The following is an 8,779-nucleotide window of genomic DNA, read 5'->3' as shown; positions in this document are numbered from 1 at the left end:
AACTTTTTAAGGTTTAATATTTTATCACTGAGCAGGGGTTGAAACCCAACTTTACTTCTTCCCCAAGGTCCTCTTATTCCTGCTCATCTCTCCAATTCTTCTCTTCCATAGTGTCCTTCCTCCATTCCTTTTCTCTACTCTAGAACAGAAAATAGTCTCACTAATTCTATTTTCTCTAAAGACTTAAAAGGCTTTTGAGGGCTAGTCTCAAATCTAACTATTGTTACAGCACCACTTTCTGGGAAAATGTGTGGTCTAGCCCCATGCCTGGGTCACTGCAGGTGCTCAACAAAGTGCTGGGTAAATAAATAAAGGGATGGATGGATGTCACTTCTTATGAGTTTCAAACACTGGATTTTGAGGAGGCCTTTTGGAATTGATTCCTTACGTGGGTTCCCTGGCTTTCCTGTAGGCACAAATCAGAGGAGTCAGTCATCTTGGGGTCCCACCAAATTACAAAGATGAATCCAGGGTGAGGCCTAGGGTCTGGATACACCCCTCACCCCCCACCCCCCACCCCCCACACCAGCCCATCTTGTCTGATTTCCTTTCCAGAGACCTTGCAGCTTCTCCTGGAGAGGTCAGTGGGCAGGGACTGGTGGGGCTCTCGCGCCCTCTGCTGGTGCGTTTCCAATAGTCGACTTCTGCAGACGGCTTTTTATGCATATTTCTGTTTTCAATGTGCCGGGGCAAGGCTAGGAGTGAGGATTTCTGGTTTTATTTCAGGCCTACTGTTGAGTGAATGTCTAGCTGAAGGTGGCTCCTAGTGATAGAAATGAGAGTCAGGGTGGGCTCCCAGGCATTAACAATTTAATTGAAAGTAGGTTTTGTTTTTGTTTCGACCATCTCCCTGGCCTAAGAGTCAAGTCTGAAGAGCTTCTAGTCTTGGCTCAGGGCCCCATCTCCTATGGCAATGGGCTCTGTCACATGTGTTTGAAAGGCACAAGTCTCCTTTTCCTTAACTGGGCGGTTTCCTCCAAGAAAGAGAAGCAACCCTGTCCACAATGGGACTGGCTCCTGGGCAGAGGCTGGTGCTGAGGGTTCACTAATCCACATGAAACCCTGGCTCTCCCCCAGGGGTCTAGGGGGTAGCTGAAGAGAGAAACCAAATGCTTTGCTATCTGCACCAGACCCTTTTCAGCACCTCCCCAAGATTGCAACAGCAGATACTGAACTGCTCCTGGGTCGGGGAGTAGCGGGCAGGGGAACAACCCCCAGGGGTACAAAACCCAAAACTAGACTAACCCAGACTATAAGCAGCCCCTTGGCCAGACCCAGGCCCCATATTTTCCATACACCTAATAGCAAAGCACAGAGCACTGCTTCTCAGAAGGCAGTGGGTGTGGAGTCACCTGGGAAATCTTGTGCAGATGCAGACCCTAATTCGGTAGGTCTGGGATATAGCCCAAGACTCCACTATTCTATCCATTTGTTTATTAGAGATAGAGCACATGTGAGTTGGAGCAAAACAAAACTCTGTTCTCAAGGAGATCATACCCTAGTAGAAGACAACAAACAAGTAGGATATATATGATATAAGTTGGGGATAAGTGTGCTGGAGAGAAAAATAAAGCAGAGTATGGACCATAAGGAATGCTGAGGCTGGGGATATTGTTTTTTATAAGGAATAACAAGGAAAGTGTCCCTGAGAAGGTAATTTTGAGGTGAGGAAGCTGGGCATGTGGATAGTTGAGGAAGTGGGAGTGAACATGTGTAAGTGCAAAGGTCCTGTGGCGTGACTTCCCTAGTCACTCCTAGGAAATAGAAGGAATAGAAGGGTCTAAGGTACTTTCCATCAGAAGAGATTTTAGGCGGTCTCGATTGACTTTACCTCCTTTCTAGAGAGTCCTTCTTGGGCCAGCCCCCTCTTCCTTAAAAAAAAAAAGTTATTTTTTATTATACAAATAATACAAGTTCATTGTGGAAACAACTAGAAATCATAGGTAAGCACAAAGAATGACAGAAAAAGTTGTCATAATCCTTCTGTTCAGAGAATGATTCTGTGCTGTTATTCTTATGTCCCTTCTAAGGCTTTTCAGTTCATGCACACCTCTAAACACATGTGTGTACCCACACACACACAGCCCCACACACGCTTTTACCAAAAATGAGATTATACTAATACTGTTTCATAATATGCTGTTTTTCATTTGCCATCATATCATTAACATCTCTTGATGGTATTGAATATATTTCAACAATATTATTCTTCTTCTTCTTAATGTCAGTAGCACATTCCACTTTATGGGTGCGCCATAATTTAACCAATTGGTGTCCATTTCCATTGTTTCCCATTTTAAATATATCTTATAAATGACTCTGTGATGTGTGTCCATGAGCTAAGTCTTGGCATCCATTCATAATTTTTTCCTGTCTTTTAAGCCATTTGATACGTGTCACCAGATTGCTCCTCAGGAGCGTCATGCTAAATAGACTCACAGCGGAGGTGCTCATCTCCCCACAAATTCATCACCATAAAAAATGAAACCAAACCAAAACTTTCTTGGTCACCACTTTAAAAAGCTGATATTCATGTTGAAGTGTCACACGAGCAGAACCACCACTAAACATTGCTCCATCACCTGCAAGGGCACACTTCCCGCCTTCCGTCTTCTACTGCTGGGATCAGGGTCAGGCTTCCAGTCATTCTTCCATCTCCATTCTGAAGACGGAACTTGCTTTGTTGTGTTTGTTTTAACATAGAAGTAGCAAAGAGTCACCTTGATCACACATAGAGGAGGAAAAATCACCTGAAATACTGAAGAGGGTGGGATGCCTGGGTGGCTCAGTGGTTAAGTGTCTGCCTTCGGATTAGGGTGTGATCCTGGGGTCTTGGGATCAAGTCCCACATCGGGTTCCCCACAAGGAACCTGCTTCTCCCTCTGCCTGTGTCTCTGCCTCTCTCTCTGTGCCTCTTATGAATAAATAAATAAATAATCTTTTTTTTTTAAAGAAAGAAATACTGAAGGGGGTGCAGGGAGGCCGGTGGCCAGGAGCCTCTGGAGCCGGTCAGGGTAGACCACTTAGGAAAGCAGGTGGATAGTCTATTGGCATGGAAATGGGTATAGACAGACCTGTTGAGCCTGAGAGAGATTGGTCTGGGCTCCCATCCATGGTGGTCGAGGCCTGAGGCCAGCCTTGTCCACGGCCTTGTCCACCTTCAGGACCAGCTGTGGCCTGCGGCCCAGGAGAATGACCTAGGAAAAGGGATGCGGGAATCAGGATTGTGCCAGGCTCCATGGGGGGATGGGAATGGATGACACAGCCTCCTCCCAGGCCAGCCTGACCACCTCATTGCCTCATTGTGACTCAGCCACATGTGTCTCTGTCAGATCAGGGCCTGGGGCTGTGGCACCTGTAATCTGTGGGTGGATTGGGTGAGCCCATCGACCTCACTCTGTGGGAACCAGATACTGAGGTTACAGGGCTGAGAGGCTGTGTTACAATGGGGTGGCCTGTTCTGTGCTCTGGAAGAGCTTGTCCCCATCCCATACCGGTCTTATATTTTCCTGCTGTTTGATTTCCTAATATACACATCCTGTCTCCGCTCAAGACAGCTATAGGTCATTTGTTTGTTAAATGAACGGAGATCCACATTCCTCTCGTTGCAGGTCTGGCTGCCCCTGGAGTCCGTACAGAACCGAACGCCTTTTAACTGAGGAGAAGCAATTCTGACCTCACTGTCGTCATCATCATGAGTTTTCATTTTAAAAAGTAACTCCCTCCTCAGGGGCACCTGGGTGGCTCAGTGGTTCAGAATCTGCCTTCAGCCCAGGGCGTGATCCTGGAGTCCCAGGATCGAGTCCCACATCGGGCTCCCTGCATGGAGCCTGCTTCTGCCTCTGCCTGTGTCTCTGCCTCACTCTGTGTGTGTCTCTCATGAATAAATAAAATCTTAAAAAAAATTAACTCCTTTACATATACTCTCATTTCCCTCCCACCATACCCCCTATTAATTAGCATTTTCATTGCTCCATCCCAGAGTCTCAGAGAGGAGGGAAGTGACTGACCTGCGGCCACACCACTGATTCCTACCCAGGTCCAGTGGACCCCGAGAGCTGTGCTCCTCCTTCCTCATCCTGTCACCCTTGGGAGTGGAGGGGGTCCCAGAGAGCCACAAAGGGAGCAAGGGGAACTGGGCCGAGGTCGGACAGCTGGGGTCTGCTCCTGGCTTGGTTACACACTGACTGTATGTTCAAGGGGGGGCGCCCTCGCTGCACCCCTCTGGGCCTGAGAGTCCCCTCAGTAAGTGGAAGAGACTGGCTCGGATGATCTCTGATTCCTTCTAACATTGGGGAGCCTGATTCAACACTAATGGGGAGCTGCTCTACTCTGACAGCAATGGGGCACCACAGGCCCAGAGTCTGGGGACTGTCACAAAGCTAAGGCAGGAGCCAGCAGGGCCCGGGCCTAGAAAGTGGCTCTGGCGCCCTCCTCGGGAACCACGCAGCTCTCCACTTCTCTCAGCTTCTCTGCTTCTTTCTTCTTTCTCTGCAAATTGGTTTAAAAAAAAAAAAAAGATTTTATTTATTCATTCACGAGAATGATATACAGAGAGAGGCAGAGACATAGCAAAGGGAGAAGCAGGCTCCTTGCAGGAGCTCGATACGGGACTCGATCCCGGGACTGGGCTCACGCCCTGAGCCGAAGGCAGGCGCTCAACCCCTGAGCCTCCCAGGCGTCCCATTTTTTTCTACAAACCAGCCTTTGCTGCCTCTTTGGCCGGTGGTGGCAGCTCTGTCTCCAGCCCCCCAGTCAGTAGCCCTCAGTTCTGGGGGCCAGGGCAGTCTCACCAAATTCCCAACTCCCAGGGAAAGACTCCTGGGCAAGCGGAGTTGGAGATCCACCTCGGTGTGATCACCTGGCACCTGCGGCGCAGAGGGGGAGCCCGGTTGGGGAGATGCCCCCCGAGAGGCTCAGTACACAGGACAGGGTAGCATCGTTGGGAGAGGAGACCAAGTGCGATGACACTCTGGGTGAGGTGACATTGAGACCTGCGGAGAAGGGGCAGGCTTACAGCAAAGCCGGCCCGCCTGCGGCGTCAGCAGGAATGATGGGCTTCGGCTCCCGGACGGTCCATTCCCAAGGGCAGACGTGACAGCTGTTTGACAGCCAGGCAAGCGTGTCCCCTCAGCTCGCACGGTTGTCCTTCTGCTGCCTCTGCACTGGATGACGTGGAGCTGGGGCACAGGGAGCTTGGGAGAGTCAGAGGACGCGGACGCAGAGGCCAAGGCCGCCGGGCCTCAGGGCTGATCATTGGCCCCCAGGACCAGCCTCAGCTGGTCCCAGCAGCCCTGTTTCCTGATGACCTTGCTTTAGTCCTGCTTAGGTTTAAACATGCAGTGAGAGGAATTCGGCCCCCAAATCAGGTCTCACGAGGGAACTTTCCTCATCCCGTGAGCCAATCTGCACCCAGGACACAGTCACATAAGCAGATTTCCAGACAGGATCTGGGATGGAAGTCTGCATTGTCCGAAGGATTTTCTCAGCCCCTCCCCTGAGCCTGCTGGGTCTTGGAGGGACCCCTGTGGGAGGAGATTCCCCCTCCACCCCCGGCACAGGGGGACCCCTGGGGCATGGTGCCAAGGCTGCAAGTCCTGGAAGGGGGCAGGGGGTAAGAGAGCCAGCTCAGCGTCTGCAGCAAAAGTTTAGGCAACAAACACTTCCTGGGCGCCTGGGTGGCTCAGCGGCTGAGCACCTGCCTTTGACTTAGGTCGTGATCCCGGGGTTCTGGGATCGAGTCCTACATCGGGTTCTCTGCAGGGAGCCTGCTTCTCCCTCTGCCTGTGTCTCTGCCTCTCTCTCTGTGTCTCTCATGAATAAATAAAATCTTAAAAAAAAAAAAAACCAAAACACCTCCTAAGAACCTACCACATGCAGGGCTCCGAACTCCATGCTGAGGATGAAGACAATGTAAGCGTTGGCTCTAGAAACTGACAGGCTGCGTGGGAAGGGAAGACACACACAGGCTGACTTAGTAAGGAGGTGGGAAATGTCTCTGAATGGCTGAGCAGCCTGGTCACGAGTCCTGGAGGAGCTGTGTGGGAGGAGAGAGCAGTCCAGCTGGGACGATGGGGGCTTTGTGGAGATGGGAGGATGGGTGAGCAAAGACAAGGGTGTGGGGATGTGCAGGGCACACGTGGGACCCTGGAGTGTACATTTACCAACGTGTAGATGTTGGAAAAAGGGGGAAAAACTTCAAACATCTAAGATTAGCTCAGAAACGCAAGGTCTTGAACGGAGTTTGGATTTTGACATTATCCCATGAGCAATGGGTATGGGAGGTTTTTCAGCAAGGAACAGTTGGAGTCGAAAGCAGTGGTTAAGGACCGAGTAGCTGGAAGTGGTGTGTACAAAATGAATTCCAGATTGGAAGAAACTACTGGAGTCAAGGGGAGTGGGTCAGAAGGTACTGTAGGTGGTTTAGGATCCAGATGCTAAGAGCCTGGGTTAGCATATATGTGGGAATTAGAGGATTGGGGAATGGACACGGGAAGTGTTATAAAGATTGCTTGGGAATTGGTACTCACTTGCTATGGGAGGATGGGAGAGAGAGAAAGTGTAAAACTTGAACGACTAAGTGGTACCCATGTCAGAACCTGGGAATGCTAGCCACACATCCACACATCCGTCAGGAGGCAGGGGTTGTGGATAACAAACCAATGCTGTGTGGTCTCTGCCTTGAAGCAACCCATACTCTTCTGTCATCCTCAGCTCTTCCAGAAAAGGTCCTGAGTGCCATCAAACATAGATCATGGAGGAAGTGATAGAGAGCAGGGTAAAGAGGAAAGAACATTCTACTCTCAGCCTGTACTCAGTACTTTGCCCATACTCTCAGAAATCCTAAGCCGAAGGGGCTTTAGGAGAAGAGGCCATGGGCCTGCCTTCTCGGGGCAGGGGCTCTGAGCTCGAAGGCACATGAGATTTCCCCCTGGGATGTCGAGGCAGCGTGCTAGGTAGATAGGCAGACAGAGGGATTGAAGGAAAGCCTGGAGGGGAGCGAGATCCGGCCCTTGTCTAGAGATCCTCCTGGGCCCCGGCTGCCGGGACTGAGCAAGGATAAGGACGCCTGTTGGGAAGTCAGGCAGAGAAGGGATCTGGGTGCAGAGATGGGGAGTCTGGTTTTGGCTGTACTGAGTTTGACATGATGACCAGGGCCTGGACAGACAGATCTGAGCTTTGGTGAGACATCAGGGCTTAAACTAAGACTTGGGGTTTTCCACAGTCTAATAAAGCAAATATTTCTTGCTGAGGGAGAAAGGAGGATGTAAAGTGACCTGCAGGGCACCAGGGATCAGGGAAGGTGTTTAAGGACAGGGCAAAATGCACAGAGGGCAACAGGGGACATTGCTTTTACTTAGCCTGTTTAAAGAATCATCTCGGCCACCAGTGGGAGAATGAATAAATTATGGTGTATTCACAAAATGGAAACTACACAGCAATTACAAAATAAACAATTGCTATGCACGCAACTATATGCATGAATTTACACAGACGTAATTTTGAGCAAGAGAAATGAGACCCAAAAATATATATGTGATTCCACCAAGTTCAAAAACAGGCAAAATAATGCATCAGGATAGAGATTAGAATAGCAGTAACCGGGGAGCAGAGTAGGTGTGGGTGGGAAAGAGGTGCTGGAAATGTTCTAGAATAATCTCAGTGATGTATACCTATACCAAAATTCATCAAAGTGTACATCTCTGCATATAACCACATATCTTGTGGCTCAATTTTTGAAGTCTTTAAAAAAAAAAAACAAACAGGAAGTATGCACATACCTTATCTATTGCTGCGTAACAAATGACCTCAAAACCTAGCAACTTAAAACAAGCATTTATCATCCCACAGTTCCTGTGGGTCAGGAGTTTGGAAGGAGCCTAGCTGGGTGGTTCTGGCTCCTAGGATTTTCAGAAGGTTGCAGTCAAAATTTCAGCGGGGGCTGCTGTCACCTGAAGGCTCTCGTAGGGCTGCCAGATGATGCTTCACGTGGCTCTCGGTGGGTGGCTTCAGTGCCTTGCCTTTAGCCCTTTCCATAGGATCACTCAGATGTCATCACTACATGGCAGCGAGCTTCACCCAGACAGAGCATCCGAGACAGCAAGATGAAGCCACCTGTCTTTTAGGATTTAGTCCTGGAGGTCACACACCATCACTTCTGCTGTATTCTCATTAGAAGCAAGTCAGTGTCTTGCCCTCGATTGAGAGGAGAGGAATTCAGCTCCTCTTGAAAGAGTATCAGAGCATTTGTGGGTCTATTACAACAGCCTAGAACTACACATTGCAGTGTCCCCAAGCGTTTGAAGGTTTGGAAGTCAAGGGACAGAGTCTGGGGAGTCCCCTATGGTAGGCAGAGGAGCAGCCCCCAAAGATGTGCATGTTCTAATTCCCAGAACCTGCGAATATGTTGCATTACATAGCAAAGGGCAAGTACGGTTGCTGATCAGCTGACCTGGCTTATCCAGGTGGGCCCCATGTAATCACAAGGGGCCGTACACGTGGAAGGAGGAGGTGAAGAAGAATCAGGGTCAGGGTGGTGCAGAACGGCTCGCCATTGCTGGCTTTGAACATGGAAGGGGCCATGAGCCCAGGGATAAAGACAGCCTCTAGAAGCTGAAAAAGATAAACAGATTCTCCCCTAGAGCCTGCAGAAGGAATGGGGGCCTACCAACACCTTGATTTTAGCCTGGTGAGACCCATTTGTGACCCATCTTGGGTTGTCATAAGCCATTAAACGTGTGGTCATCTGTATGGCAGCAACAGGAATGAACACAGTCTA

The 8,779-nt window shown here is 49.6% G+C and overlaps 1 long non-coding RNA gene across 2 annotated transcripts; it reads right to left on the bottom strand.

Annotated features, from left to right (window-relative positions):
* LOC144316204 (uncharacterized) lies at window positions 1-4,925 on the bottom strand. 2 transcript variants are annotated; one of them, XR_013382060.1, is made up of 6 exons: window positions 4,794-4,925; window positions 3,075-4,491; window positions 2,583-2,720; window positions 1,832-1,871; window positions 560-763; window positions 1-139 (listed from the first exon to the last, which is right to left on the bottom strand). It is a non-coding gene; the product is annotated as an uncharacterized LOC144316204 (long non-coding RNA). The 2 variants fall into 2 exon arrangements; XR_013382059.1 differs by having other exon boundaries at window positions 1-406; window positions 4,794-4,916.
* Between the last annotated feature and the right edge of the window lie 3,854 nt (window positions 4,926-8,779).

The sequence above is a fragment of the Canis aureus genome, chromosome 6, assembly GCF_053574225.1.
Source record: "Canis aureus isolate CA01 chromosome 6, VMU_Caureus_v.1.0, whole genome shotgun sequence".
Taxonomy (NCBI): domain Eukaryota; kingdom Metazoa; phylum Chordata; class Mammalia; order Carnivora; family Canidae; genus Canis; species Canis aureus.
Note: the sequence above shows the minus strand (reverse complement) of the source record. Positions and strands in the feature narration are given on the sequence as shown.